The 15,839-nt window shown below is 37.6% G+C and overlaps 1 protein-coding gene across 1 annotated transcript in view; it reads left to right on the top strand.

Annotated features, from left to right (window-relative positions):
- The window catches only part of LOC129483164 (dol-P-Glc:Glc(2)Man(9)GlcNAc(2)-PP-Dol alpha-1,2-glucosyltransferase), a 36,158-nt gene extending 21,865 nt beyond the window's left edge, over positions 1–14,293 (top strand). Inside the window, exons 3-4 of the transcript XR_008657918.2 lie at positions 11,576–11,977; positions 12,079–14,293. The gene's annotated coding sequence lies outside the window, so the exon portion shown is untranslated. The remainder of the gene's footprint in view (positions 1–11,575; positions 11,978–12,078) is intronic.
- The last annotated feature ends 1,546 nt before the right edge of the window (positions 14,294–15,839 follow it).

Below are 15,839 nucleotides of genomic sequence, written 5' to 3'. Positions count from 1 at the left end.
TAGGCATTGGCCTCAGATGTGCTATGTATCATTAAATTATGTGATTCAAAGTCCTGCAAAAATAAAAGAATAATCTCAGCCATAAGTCTTGAACTTGGCTATAAAAGAGTAGATTGCAACTGTCACCAGAATCTTAAATTTTCCTCTCAGGGCATTTTAAATGATTAACATACCAAACTTCTTAGTAAATAGTTGGTTTTATGTATAAGTAAGAATCCAAAATAGTCCCTGTGTGGGCCTACCTTTATTTAAATGATTTTTCTGTGTTCTGAATATTGTGGGGTCTTCTATTTGGAATTATTGTTAGAATTCTGAAGTCCCACTTTGGGGGAAAAAATTATTCATTCCAGAGCCATAGACAACCTGTTTCTTTTTCTGTGGTTTCTTCCCTTCCTACTTCACTTTCCTGAGTTCATCCTATGCCATCTTTCTGTCCCTCCCAATGTCAAAGATCCTGAGGAAAGGGCCTGGTGAAATGGACTCTGGAGTTAGACTGAGGCCCAGCAGCCTAACAAGCCTTAAGTGTGTGATCTTTCTGCCTGTTTCATCCAGGTGTCACTAACTTAGTCCCATGGTCCAGCAATGACCTGTTACTTCTAAGTAACAGAAAAATAACCCCAACTTAAGTACAACAAAATAAAATGAAAATGAATTCATTGGGGAATCAGAGAAACAGCTATAAAGTTCTAAGCCCTTCCTAGAGCCTCAGGGCTAGAATTGGCCTTCAGAATGTTTTTCCTTGTCTTTATTTCTCTTTGCCTGTTGGCTTTTCCTCTCCTACTACTACAGGCAGATTCTTCCATTCAGTCAGGAATAATGACCAGCAGGATCCCTATGCTCATATCAGCTTAGCAGTCATTGAGGAAAGAAGGATTAGGACTGAGTTTCTTTCTTTCATTACCTTTGATTACTCTGGTTCCAGAGCCAAAAAAACCTTTGTTATCATTAAATACAAGTGAAGTACTACTGAATTTTACTACGTGGCAGATATTGTTCTATGAGGTTTCCATGATTAAGTAATTTAATCCTCACAGGAACTATTACAGATAATCATATAAAGTAGGTATAATTCCATATTATACCCACTTTACAGATGAAGATATTGAAGAACTAAATAATGAAATAACTTTTCCGGTCACACAGCTAGTAAATGGCAGAGCCAGGATTCAGTATAGGGAAATCTACGCCAGGGAAAATGCACTTGTGAACCTGCCATGGTTTGGAGGTTTCCTAAGTTTCTACATAGGCCCCTCCCAGGAAATGGCAATTCATGTTCTAAAACCGTTTTTAAAAACTAAAACCTAATCCTCTTTGAAAAGATAGTAAATTTGAAATACATTTATAGGTACATTTTTGACAGTGTGCAATTCAGGACTCAGAGTTGGAAAACAATTAACCTCAGGTTTATTTGGATAGCTGGAAAAATTAAAGGACTAAATGTCATTTTGGCTGGAGAGTAAATGATCATGTAAAGCAAAGACCTGTCCACAAAATTTTATGTTGGATTCATTCCACCTTCATTATGATTAGCCATGTTTGAGGTTTGCGTTGTTTCTTGTTCTATATGTGGGCATTAGTTATCTACTTTATAAAGAATATTTTACTGTAATTTTTAAAAGAAATACCACAAATACTTTGTACTATTGGATGTAAATAAAACACTTCTATACAGTCAAATGACTTATAGTAATTTATAAATTAAAGTTACTTACTGTAGGACAAATTGAATCGTGGAGCAACAGGATTCTGTATCTTTTGAAATCTGGTGTTCTGGAATAAGCTACATTTTCATAAACGAGAATTTATTTTCCTGTCAACTCCCAGTTATTTTTTACTCTTTGTCAACTGACGTTCAGCTTCTTAATTTTATTTGAGCTGCACAGAATATACAAGTTTCTTGTTCTGAAAGCTCTTTTTATCTGTGAAGAGGCTGGAAAGAGGCTGTGCAGGTCAACGACTATCTCTTTCACCTCTGGGGCTGTTTCTTCAAGTCCAAGATCAATTCCTTTTTTTCTGACTACTGCCCCTCACAAACAGTAAACTAAAAGTCTTTTTGAAACTAGTCATCACTCATAAGACATGGTAAACAAAGACAAAGAAGAAAACTAACCATTCTGAAGTGAATTTTTGGCTGAAAACATTACTTATCTTAAACCTCCAGAGACTTTGTTATCCAATTTTATATAGAGTTGGTGGTTGGAAGTGCCATATGGGTTCACATTCAGATGAGAACATATTTTGCAAGCAAAAACAGCCACATGTATAGGTTTGTGAAAATCAAAGTAAATATACTAAAGGACATGTTTTCAGGACTGAATCTAGAAGTTCCTGCAGTACAAAATTTTTTCCTATGTTTTTCCATATCAATAAGTATCAATAATCAGTGATCAATATCAATAAATATTGATCACTTGTGATATGTTCTGAACTATTTTAAATATTGGCCATGCCCTAGGAAAATAGGGTAAACTGACATGTATTGAATAACACCTGTGAGCTAGAAATTGTTATTCATCCATACAGCACATTTACTTTTCAAGGCTGGGGATGAAGCAGTGAGCTAGGTAGACAAGGTTCCTGGTTTCAAAGAGGTTACATTCTAGTAAAAGAGACAGATCATAATCAGGGAAACAGCATTCAGTCATGTGTCACTTAACAACGAGGATACATTTTGAGAAATACATTGTTAGGTGATTTCATCTGTGAACATCATAGTGTACTTACACAAACCTAGAGGGTGTATCCTACTACACACCTATGCTATATGGTATAGCCTATGGCTCCTAGGCTGTAAACCTTTACAGCATGTTACTGTACCAAATATTGTAGGCAACTGTAACACAATGGTAAGTATTTATGTATTTAAACATAGAAAATGTACAGTAAAAATACTGTATTATAATCTTATGGGACCACCATCATACGTGAAGCTCATTGATGACCCCGACATCATTATGTGGCACCTGTCTGTAATTTCAGATACTAGTAAGTGCTATGAAGAAAATGTTAAAAGGGTGATATAATAGAGATAAGTCAAGAGGGGGACCCTGAGAGATAGGTGAAGGTATCTCTTAGAAGGAAATATTTGTGTCAAAACCTAAAGGAAACAGCTGCTTGAGCAAAGTTCATCATGGCAGACAGGAGGCAGGACTAGATTGCAGCTCTGACTCAGATAGATGGAGCAGCGTGCAGAGGCTCATATCATGGAATTTTAGCTCCAGAATGACTGCAAGAACAAATGACTGCAGGAATCCCAAGAGGACCCACAGACCCTCTAAAGGAAGTGGACTGTTCCTGCAGAACCTGGGCGACACCCCAAATACTGTGAGTCCCCAAACTGCAGAAGTGGGAAAGGGAGATCCTCCACTCCCAAACATACACCCCCATGGGGAAACTCAAGGTCTAGTTTGCAGGAGAAGTTTCTGACCTTACCTGGAGCTGAGTCAATTTAGAGAGCCGAGCACAATACAGGGCTAGAGGAAGCAGCAGGAAAGGCCCTGGGAGCCCACTGGGTCCCCAAGCAGGCCATTCCTCCCTGGAACCACAGGGATCCTTCAGGAGGGTGGCCAGAGGTGCAGGGAAAATGCCACAGGGGAGTCTCCAGCTGAACTTTGTAACAATTTGAACCAAGTGAGAAGCCTCCTGGCCAGAATTCAGGGGATATTGGTGCAAGGGCTCAGGCAGGGCTTGCTTGTCTGACATAATATAAAAGAGTCTTGGAACATGTCCTGGGTCCAGGGTCTAAAACCCCTCATGGCCTATGGAACACCAAGCTCTGTGCCAAAGGGTGGAAGGCTGCCCTGCCACACCACAATCTAAGCCCAGGGCATAAAACCCCTCGTGGCTTGGAGATAATCCAGGGCTGCATATGCTAAACCGTCACAGCTACACTTGATGTACCACTACCTTTCTACCCCCACGTCCTCACATCCTCACCTGTCTACCCCTATGTCTGCACGTCCTCACCACCTGCTTCTTTGATTACCAATAAAGAGTGTGGGCTCCCAGAGCTCAGGCACTTTGCAGCCTCCATACTAGCATTGGCTCCCTGGACCCACCCTATGTACTTGTAACTTGTCTTGTCTCATTCCTTTGACTCTGTCAGACCTCGTAGCCCCCACGGCCTGGTGTTGGGTCTGATCACAGCAATAGGGGAGGGCATGAATCTGGCATACAGACTTCACAGGCAAGGGGAAGAACCAAAGCCCTTGCTTTCACAGCTGGGAGGTGGGTAGCCTGGGGCAAGTTCTCAAGCCCTGCTTGCTCACTGCCTGGAAACAGATTCAGTGCTGTTAGGTGGAGGCACAGTGGGAGTGAGACCAGCCCTTTGGATTGCATGGGAGCTGTGTGAGGCCTGTGACTGCCAGCTTCCCCCCACTTCCCCGACAACCTGCATGACTCAGCAGAAGTAGCCATAATCCTCCTAGATACACAACTGCATTGACTTGGGAACCTTACCCCCATCCCCTACAGCAGCCACAGCAAGACCCACCCATGGAGAGTCTGAGCTCAGATATGCCTAGTCCTGCCCCACCTGATGGGTCTTCCCTTCTGTCCCTGATAGCTGAAGACAAAAAGCATATACTCTTGGGAGTTCTAGGGTCCTGCCCACCACTTGTTCCTCTCCATACTACCACAGCTAATGCTTTCTGGAAAGTGCCACCTCCTGGCAGGAGGCCAACCAACACAAAAATAAATCATTAATCCACCAAAGCTAAGAACTCCTGACAGAGTCCATTTTACCCCCCTGCCACCTCCACCAGAACAAGTGCTGGTATTAATGGCTGAGAGACCCACAGATGGTTCAAGTCACAGGACTCTGTGTGGACAACCCCTGATACTAGCACGGAGCCTGGTAGACTTGCTGGGTGGCTAGATCCAGAAGAGAGATAACAATCATTGTAGCTTGGCTCTCAGGAAGCCACATACATTGGAAAAGGGGGAGAGTACTACATCAAGGAAAAACCCCATGGGACAAAAGAATCTGAACAGCCTTCAGCTCTAGAACTTCCCTCTGACAGAGCATACCCAAATGAGAAGGAACCAGAAAACCAGCTCTGGCAATATAACAAAACAAGGTTCTTTAACATCCCCCAAAAATCACACTAGCTCACCAGCAATGGATCAAACCAAGAAGAAATCCCTGACATACCTGAAAAAGTATTCAGGAGGTTAGTTATGAAGTTAGTCAAGGAGGCACCAGAGAAATGTGAAGCCCAATGCAAGAAAATCCAGTACCAATACAAGAATTGAAGGGAGACATATTCAAGGAAATAGCATAAAGAAAAAAAAAACAATCAAAGCTTCAGGAAACAGACACACTTATAGAAATGCAAAATGCTCTCTGAAAAGTCTCAGCAATAGAAATGAAGAAGTAGAAGAAAGAAATTCAGAGCTCAAACACAAGGTCTTCAAATTAACCCATCCAACAAAGACAAAGAAAAAAGAATAAGAAAATATGAACAAAGCCTCCAAGAAGTCTGGGATTATGCTAAATGACCAAACCTAAAAATAATCAGTATTCCTGAGGAAGAAGAGAAATCTAAAAGTTTGGAAAACATATTTGGGGGAATAATTGAGGAAAACTTCCCCAACCTTACTAGAGACCTAGACATGCAAATACAAGAAGCACAAAGAACACCTGGGAAATTTGTCTCAAAAAGTTCTTCACTTAGGCAGATTGTCATCAGGTTATCCAAAGTTAAGATGAGGAAAAGAATCTTAAGAGCTGTGAGACAGAAGCACCAGGTAACTTATAAAGGAAAACCTATCAGATTAACAGCAGATTTTTCAGCAGAAACACTACAAGCTAGAAGGGATTGGGGGCCCTATCTTCAGCCTCCTCAAACAAAACAATTATCAGCCAGGAATTTTGCATCCAGCAAAACTAAGCATCACATGAAGGAAAGTTACAATCTTTTTCAGACAAACAAATGCTGAGAGAATTCGCCACTACCAAGCCACCACTACAAGAACTGCTACAAGGAGCTCTAAATCTTGAAACAAATCCTGGAAACATATCAAAAGAGAACTCTTTAAAGCATAAATCACACAGGACCTATAAAACAAAAATACAAGTTAAAAAGCAAAAACAAAAAACAAAACACCAAGATACACAGGCAACAAATAGCACAATGAATAACAAAGATCAAAGCAGAACTACAAGAAATTGAAACATAAAAAAAAAGATAAATGAAACAAAAATCTGGTTCCTTGAAAAGATAAATAAAATTGATAGACCATTAGCAAGATTAACCAAGCAAAGAAGAGACAAAATCCAAATAACCTCATTAAGAAAGGAAACAATTATAACTGACACCACGGGAATAAAAAAGATCATTCAAGACTGCTGTGAACACTTTTATGCAGATAAACTAGAAAAACTAGAAGAGATGGATAAATTCCTGGAAAAACAGCCCTTCCAGCTTAAGTCAGGAAGAATTAGATACCCTGAACAGACCAGTAACAAGGAGTGAGATTGAAATGGTAATTTAAAAATTAGCAACAATAAAAAAGTCCAAGACTAGATGGATTCACAGCAGAATTCTACCAGACATTGAAAGAAGTGGCAAAAATCCTTTTGACACTATTCCACAAGATAAAGAGGGAACCTTCCCTAATTCATTCTAGGTGAAGCCAGCATCACCCTAATACCAAAACCAGGAAATGACATAACCAAAAAAGAAAACTATGGACCAATATCCCTGATGAAGATAGATGCTAAAATCCTTAACAAAATACTAGCTAATCGAATCCAGCAGCATATCAAAAAGAGAATCCACCATGATCAAGTGGATTTCATACCAGGGATGCAGGGATGGTTTAACATACTCAAGTCAATAAATGTGATACACCACATAAACAGAATTTAAAACAAAAATCATGTGATCATCTCAATAGATGCAGAAAAAGCGTTTGACAAAATGCAGCATCACTTTATGATTAAAACTCTCAGCAAAATCAGCATACAAGGGACATACCTCAATGTAATTAAAGCCATCTATGACAAACCCACAGCCAACATAATACTGAATGGAGAAAAGTTGAAAACATTCCCTCTGAGAAATGAAACAAGACAAGGATGCCTACTTTCAGACCACTCCTCATCAGCTTAGTACTAGAAGTCCTAACCACAGCAATCAGACAAGAGAAAGAAATAAAGGGCATCAAAATCAGTAAAGAGGAAGTCAAACTGTCACTGTTTGCTGATGATATGATCATTTTCCTTGAAAACCCTAAAGACTACTCCAGAAAGCTCCTAGAACTGATGAAAGAATCTAGCAAAGTTTCTGGATACAAGATTATTGTACACAAATCAGTAGCTCTTCTATACACCATCAGTGACCAAGTAGGAATCAAATCAAGAACTCAACTCCTTTTAAAATAGCTGCAAAAATAAAAATAAAAATACTTAGAAATATACCTAACAAAGGAGGTGGAAGGCCTCTACAAGGAAAACTACAAAACACTGCCGAAAGAAATCATAGATGACACAAACAAATGAAAACACACCCCATGCTCATGGATGGGTAGAATCAATATTGTGAAAATGACCATACTGCCAAAAGCAATCTACAAATTCAATGCAATCCCCATCAAAATACCACCATCATTCTTCACAGAGTTAGAAAAAACAATTCTAAAATTCACATAGAATCAAAAGGAGCCCACATAGCCAAAGCAAGACTAAGCAAAAAGAACAAATCTGGATGCATCACACTACCTGATTTTAAACTATACTACAAGGCCATAGTCACCAAAACAGCATGGTACTGGTACAAAAATAGGCACATAGACCAGTGGAATAGAATAGTGAACCCAGAAATAAACCCAAATACTTACAGCCAGCTGATCTTCAACAAACCAAACCAAAACAGTAAGTGGGGAAAGGACACCCTTTTCAACAAATGGTGCTGGGATAATTGGCTAGCTACAAGTAGGAGAATGAAACTGGATCCTCAGCTCTCACCTTATACAAAAAGCAACTCAAGATGGATTAAGGGCTTAAATCTAAGACATGAAACTTTAAAAATTCTAGAAGATAACATTGGAAAAACCCTTCTAGACATTGGCTTAGGCAAGGATTTCATGACCAAGGACCCAAAAGCAAATGCAATAAAAACGAAGATAAATAGCTGGGACTTAATTAAACTAAAGAGCCTTTTGCACAGCAAAAGGAACAGTCAGCAGAGTAAACAGGCAACCCACAGAGTGGGAGAAAATCTTCACAATTTTTATATCTGACAAAGGACTAATATCCAGAATCTACAATGAACTCAAACAAATCAGTAAGAAGAAAACAAACAATCCCATCAAAAAGTGGGCAAAGGACCTGAATAGACACTTCTCAGATATACAAATGGCCAAAAAACATATGAAAAACTCTTCCACATCACGAATTATCAGGGTAATGCAAATCAAAACCACAATGCAATACCTCCTTACTCCTGCAAGAATGGACATAATCAAAAAACGAAAAAACAGTAGCTGTTGGTGTGGATGGGGTGATCAGGGAACACTTCTCCACTGCTGGTGGGAATGCAAACTAGTACAGCCACTATGGAAAACAGTGGGGAGATTCCTTAAAGAACTAAAATTAGAACTACCATTTGATCCAGCAATCCCACTACTGGGTATCTTCCCAGAGAAAAAGAATAATGAATTAACAGCATTTGCAGCAACCTGGGTGAGATTGGAGACTATTATTCTAAGCTAAGTAACTCAGGAATGGAAAACCAAACATTGTATATTCTCACTGATATGTGGGAGCTAAGCTATGAGGTTGCAAATGCATAAGAATGATACAATGGACTTTGGAGACTTGGGGGGAAGAGTGGTAGAGGGGCGAGAGACAAAAGACTACAAATAGGGTGCAATGTATACTACTTGGATGATGGGTGCACTAAAATCTCACAAATCACCACTAAAGAACATACTCATGTAACCAAATACCGCCTGTATCCCAATAACCTATGGAAAAAATATAAAAAGAAGGAAACAGCTAAGCAATGTGTTCAGAAAAGAGTATTTCAATGAGAGAGAACTTAAATGCAAAGACCATGAGATCTGTACAGACATTACCCCCTTTAATCCTCACTATGTTTCTGTAAAGGAGGTAGTGTTAAGCTAATTTTATAGTTAGCAAAATGGAACCGCAGAACTAACATACGGAAGATCACTTTGTCAGCCAGCAAACAGGATGCCATGATATGAGCTCAGGAGTCTCTGACTACCACCAGCCTTCTCTTTCTGCACCCCTATGCTGCTTCATGGGATCTAAAGCACAACTTAAATGCATGTCACTGCAAGGAATTCCAGAGGAAGAGAGGTTCCTATCCCAAATATAGGTAAATCTCCTAGATGGTCCTGGTTCTTTGTTTTCTTTCTACTAATAAATATGCAAGAAAGACTTATTTGGATCTATTTGTTTAGTAATTCATTCAATAGATTTTTTGAGTGCCTATGGTATAACCGTACTATTTGCATTTAAAGTTCAGAATGCAGCCACGGTAAATAGTATGAACTATTTTCTTTCAAGGAATTGACAGTGGTTTTGTTTTTAGTATATTGTCAGGAAATCCGAGCAGTATAATCCGCTTTGCCAAAAGTTACATGGAAGGATATAAAACTATTACAGTTTTAAAGTCTTCCTGTCAGTTGGCCGAAAATTATCTGTAACATTTAATATCTGACTCTGTTTGGAAAGAAATACCGCTAACCACCTTTTTAATCCTCTTTTCAGTGTTTTGGGAAACATAAAGTTGGGATCTTTTCATTCATTTGCAAAATAAAACAGTATTTTTGAAGGCATTGATTTATATGTGATTTAAGGCATTGAATTGTTTTATTATTGAGACTGTCTCTGAACTCTGAGAAATTCCAAGGGAAAGAATTAAAGATCTTCAATTCAGCCTTGCCTAAATCTACTATTTTCAACAAATTTTTTTTCTGCTGTGCTTTCTTGCATATTTCCTTAATAGATAGATAGGACAATGGTACAGCAGAAATAATGAACGTTTGTCTGCCACTTCCATTAAATATGTCAATGCTTTTATGAAAGGTAATCTATGGTTACTTAAGCCAATACCTGTACTTAGTGCTCAGTCATAACCATTCTCATACCTGGAATCTAAAGAGGTAGCATCAGTAATCTGTACACACTGAGCACTTAATATTGCTCAGTAGAAAGAGAAATGCTGCTGTATATTACTCTACATTTTTCATAGTCTTTATAATGTTTTATATCTAAATATATTATCATGTAGTTTCACTGATCAGTAAGAGAGCTAGATCACATAGGCCTTATAAGAACGTTGGCTTTTACTCAAAGAGGATGAGAAACTATTGGGGGATTTTGAGTAGGGATGACATCATCTGGCCTTTGTTTTTAACAGAACAAGTCTGGCTGCTGTTATGAGTGTAGATCAAAGGATGGATGGATAGAAATGAGGAGATGAGATAGGTGGCAGAGCGATAATTTTGATGGCAGATCATAGTGCCTTTGTATAGGGTAATAGAATATGCTAGAGCCTAGAATACAGGCATCAAGCTGTTATGAGCTTGGCATTTTTACCACTGTATCCCCAGGATGTGGAATCATTTCTGGAGTATAGCAGGAGCTCAGGAATTCTTGCTGCATGCATGAATGGATGAATAGATTGACAGTTTTTCACACTTCTGTCTTCTCCCCGTCTGTTTATTACTTAAGTTTTAACATCTAAGCTACTTTCCTCATCCTCACAGTTTTTAAACTAAAGCAAAAGTGAAGCAAAAGCAAAACACCCAAATTTCTTCTAAATTTAATTGAATTCAACGAGTCTTTTTTTAAAGCACTTTTATGTGGTTTCTTTGGGCTATTAAGGACATCAAATGCCAACAGAATGTTCTAAGACTGTGAGATGAGATTGTTGCTTAGGGTCACAGCTATGCCACAGCACCAGAATTTACTTTAAAATTAAAATTGCTACATAGATTTAATTTCCTCCTCAGAAGGGCAATAACTTTTCAATGAATCAGACTCAGCTTTTTCTGCTTACTATAAATGGAACCATGTGACCGTTACATCACCAAGTGCATAAATGGCAGGCTATATTAGAAAAGTTTGGGGACAAGGAGCACAAGAATGTATTTGGCACACAACTTTTTTGTGTGATAAAGAAGAAAAATAAGAAGACATGCAAACAGTTGTATTGATATACATAAGGAAACACTGAATAGATACAGAAGCAACTAAAAATGCTGATTGCAAGGCTCAGGAGATAAATTGGATAGACAGGGTAAAGTGTTTAAGAGGAGATTTTTTTATATCATTTTGATGATCATGTAAATTATTACCGATTTAATTAGTACATAAATAAATAAAAATGGCATCTTTTAAATAGCTGTGGGGGGCAAGGGGGCGGGGACAGTAGGGAAGAAAGGCCTAGGGAAACTTGAAGTGAAGCAAGTGTTCATTTTGCCACTTTTCCAGCCCTCATCAACTGCATTTGGAGCTGAGACTTCTCAGATGAAGTGTATATGTGTTAACATTAGTAAATAATAACCAATCTCATTTTGTTCATCTTTTTTTCTTAAGGAATAAAGAAGCCTATGTTCATAAGAATGCTGATTCTTAAAGGGCTAGAAGGCCAGTTGAAGAAGGCCAATCTGTAGAGATGCCTGGGAATTCTTTGATCTTTTTGGAGGCTAAAGGAAGTAAAATTCTGCTATGGAAATTGTCCTATTATATTTCTGCTTTCAAGAAGGGGCTACGAGATTATGAGGTTTTACAACGTTGTCCTCCTAGTCCTGTGTACATTGCTGTAAAGACTCTCAGGCATGGAGGCCATCACTGGCACTGTTCCTCTCAGCAGTTATTTGGGTGTGAAGTTCCTCACTCCTGCAAGGCTCAGCCTGAAGCAGCATGTCTACATGACCCAGCTGCAGAATCTCCCCACTTGTCAGTAACAGCTGTGAAATCTGCCCCTGTTGTATTTAGGTAAGAAATTTCACCAATGACAGTAACACCTTACTCTTGTGTAGAATTTTATATTTCTCAAAATGTTTTCACCTGTGTTATTTCTTCTTACATATTCACAGAAACTGAAAGATGGAAAAGATCTCAGATGCTGTGACCCCCATGTAACAGATGGAGAAATTGAATCCAAGAGATGAAGTGACCACTTTGCCTAAAATCAAATAGCCATGTAGCAGCCGAGCTAAAACAATCAGTCCTCCTGAACCCTAACTCAGTGATTTTCTCTTACTATCATATAATAACATCCATTGTTTTCCTGAGTCTCCCCTATCATTTTATTATTATTCTTGACCCATTCATATTAGTTTTTTTTCTTTTATGGATTAAAGGCGACCTTAATCAAAATTTGATACTCATGTAAGTATGATATAAAATAACTTATATCTATATTTAATAATTTCTTGTTTTAGTTGATGCTTTCAGAAATTGCCAGAAAACAGATTTTTTTTTTTTTTTGGCACAAGCAGTTAGTTTCATCTTCATGTTCCCTCTCTTAACATGCTGAAAAATTAAGCATAAATAGAAATGCTAATTAGAGTTGTCTTCCTTGTCAATGCTATGATTGATATTTGACCTGTTTCCTATCAGATTTGCCACAAGCTAGAATCTTCTGAGGATTTCTCCCTCATATATATTCTCCACCATTCGGCAGACAGTAATAAAGGGTGTCAAAATCCTGGCAAGAAAATGTTTCTTAAAGTCGTAGCTGATTCTAGACATTAAGTAAGTCAAGTTTCCTATTCCATAGTGAAAGAGAAAAAAAGCTTTTATGTCTAAATTCAGTTTTAATAAAAGGGAAAGCCTTATATCCAGGTCAAGGTCCAATCCACTAAGATTTGAATCTATTGAGATATTGTATCTTAGAATTCAGAGCTTGGCATGCTTAATATTTAGAAACGTGTTAAAAAGTTAAAAGCGTTGCACAGTTAGAATGACATCACTGCAGAGGTGAATATTTTCAAAGGATTCTGATTCCATTTTGACAGCTTTCTTTACTTGACATTTGTAGGCTCCATATTTACTAAAGGGCTGAGTTGGTGCCACAGCACTAAAAGGTACATCCTCTGGTTATTAAAAGGAGTATAATGAAAAGTGTCACTTGGGAACATGTGAGACTTCCTCTTGATTGATTAAAAAAATACTGTTTTCCTCCCTCACTGATAATCTCACTCCATGTTGCCAATATTATAGCAGTTTTCTGTATGATTTCTTACTTGAAAATGCTACAGTAGAAGTGAGAGTCTGAGTTGTTTTCCTGGCTCATTCTTAAATGTATCCCCAATATCTCTTTCGTTTTCTAAACTAGGGAGGAAATTAGGACACCAGCTTCCAACTATCTTAACTGTATTCAGTAAAACTTTTTTTCTACTTAAAAAATTGTGTAAGTTAACTGGAATTGGACATGTTTAAAAAAATTGAAAATAGAATCTTAAATAAATCTAGAAAGATCTCACTTTATCATTAAGAATACTAACTATAAATGTGATCAATAAACATTTTTTATTAAACCCCAAATAATTATAAAAATTGGTTTATAATTTTACATGGCTCAAGGAAAATGAAAATTTTTAAATAAGATATAGAATACTTCAAATTTTCTGTTTCATTTTCTGCGAGGTATCTAGTCTTAGTTTGAGAAAGCCAGAAACTTTCTGTAAAGTTATAGAGAAACTTTTTAAGTGTCCAGTGCCTCTAAATTTTAGCATAGACATGTGCACTGAAAAAAATCTAGAGTTATACCCAAGAAAATGTTTTTGTGCTAAAGTTTAAATTACAGAGAGTCGAACTCTTCATCTGAGGTTTTTCACTGCTTAAAGAGTTTGAGAGGGATTCAATGCTGCCACGTGAGTCAGCCACACAAGCAAACACTCCTACAACAGATATGTACAGGCCTTTCACAAAAATTAATGTAAAATGGATCAGAGTCTGCTATAGTTTGAATGCTTTTGTCAAAATTTATGTTGAAACTTAATTCCTAATGCAACAGTAGTAAGAAGTGTGGACTTAAAAAGGTAACTGAGTCATGAAGTCCCTGCCCTCATAAATGGGATAAGGTGCCCTTATAAAAGGGCTTGGCAGAGGGAGTTTGCTCCTTTCTTGCCCTGCCATTCATGCTACCCATTGAGGACACAGCATTTCACCCCTCCAGAGGATGCAGCAGTAAGGCACATTCTTGGAAGCCAAGATGGAGCCCTTACCAGACATCAAACCTGCTGGTGCCTTGATCTTGGACTTCACCTCCAGAACTGTGAGAAATAAATTTGTCTTCTTTCTAAATTGCCCTGCTTCAAGTATTTTGTTATAGCAGCACAAATGGACTAAGAAAGAGACCTAAATTTAAAATGCAAAACAATAAATTTTCTGGAGGATGAAACATGGGAGAAAATCTAATTGACCTTGGGTTTGTTGATGAGTTTTTAGATACAGCACCAAAGCATGATCCATGAAATAAAAATCTAATAAACCTTATTAAAATTAAAAATTTCTGCTCTGCAAAAGACACTGTTAAAACAATAACAGAATTCATAGACTGGGAGAAAATATGTACAACACAAATATATGATAAAGGACTTATATCCAAAATATACCAGAAAAGCCTTTTAAAACTCAGCAACAAGAAAAAAGCCCAATTAAAAAGTGAGCAAAAGTTCTGAACAAACGTCATCAAAGATGATATGCAGACAGGAAGCATACAAATAGACATTTAACATCATGTGTCAGTAGGAAAATGCAAATTAAAACAACGAGATAACACTATACACCTATTAGATTGTTTAGCATACAAAAAAACTGACAATACCAAATGATGGCATGTATGCAGAGCAACTCAAACTCTCATTAATTCCTGGTGAGATTAAAAAATGGTGGAGCCATTTTGGAAGACTGGTGGTTTCTTGCAAAGCTAAACATAGTCTTGCCATATAATCTAGCATCTGCACTCTTAGATATCTGCCCAAATGCTTTGAAAACTTAAGTTCATACAAAACCTACATACAAATGTTTGTAGCATCTTTATTCATAATGGCCTCAAACTGAAAACCACCAAGATGTCTTTACATAGGTAAATAGACAAATTCAAGTACATTCATATAATGTAATGTTATTCAGCACTAAAACAGGAAGGAGCTATCAAAGTATAAACAGATACAGATGCATCTTAAATGCATGCTGCCAAATGAAAAAAAACCAGTCTGAAAAGGTTATGTGCTATAGGATGCCAATTACGTTACATTTTGAAAAAGGCAAAATTTGGACTTGGAAAACCAATCAGTCTTTGCCAAGGGTTTGGAAGGAGGAGAGTTAAATAGTGAAATGTAGGGATTGCTTTTAGGATGTTGAAAAAGATTTTGTATGATCCTACAATGATGACTGCCTGACACTATGCATTTGTCAAAACCGATAGAATTTTACAGTACAAATCGTTCACTCTATTGTATGAAAATCTTTAAAAGTCATTTAGGAGGTCAAGGAATCTTAGAATGGAACTCAGAATGCAACAAAAGAATCTAACTGTATTACTACAGTCAGGGAAAATGGTTCTGAATTTGGAAATGAATATGGTCTGTAGGAATAAAGACAAAACATAAGCATTATACTCTAGTAGATAAGGTTGTTTCTCACAGAGCTATAGGTTAACAATTCTGAAACCACTAAAGATATATACTGGAATTGAGAAATTAAGTAAATACACAGGGGATGTATTTACTTAATTGGCAGTGATGTTTCTCACTCTTGGTATGGAAGGTTAGAAATAAGCAAAGAAAGGGGCTAGAATGATACGTGTCATAAAGGATTAGACTTGGAAATATACTGAAGATATCAA

This window comes from Symphalangus syndactylus, chromosome 5 (assembly GCF_028878055.3).
Source record: "Symphalangus syndactylus isolate Jambi chromosome 5, NHGRI_mSymSyn1-v2.1_pri, whole genome shotgun sequence".
NCBI lineage: Eukaryota > Metazoa > Chordata > Mammalia > Primates > Hylobatidae > Symphalangus > Symphalangus syndactylus.
This window is presented reverse-complemented; position numbering and strand designations above follow the sequence as displayed.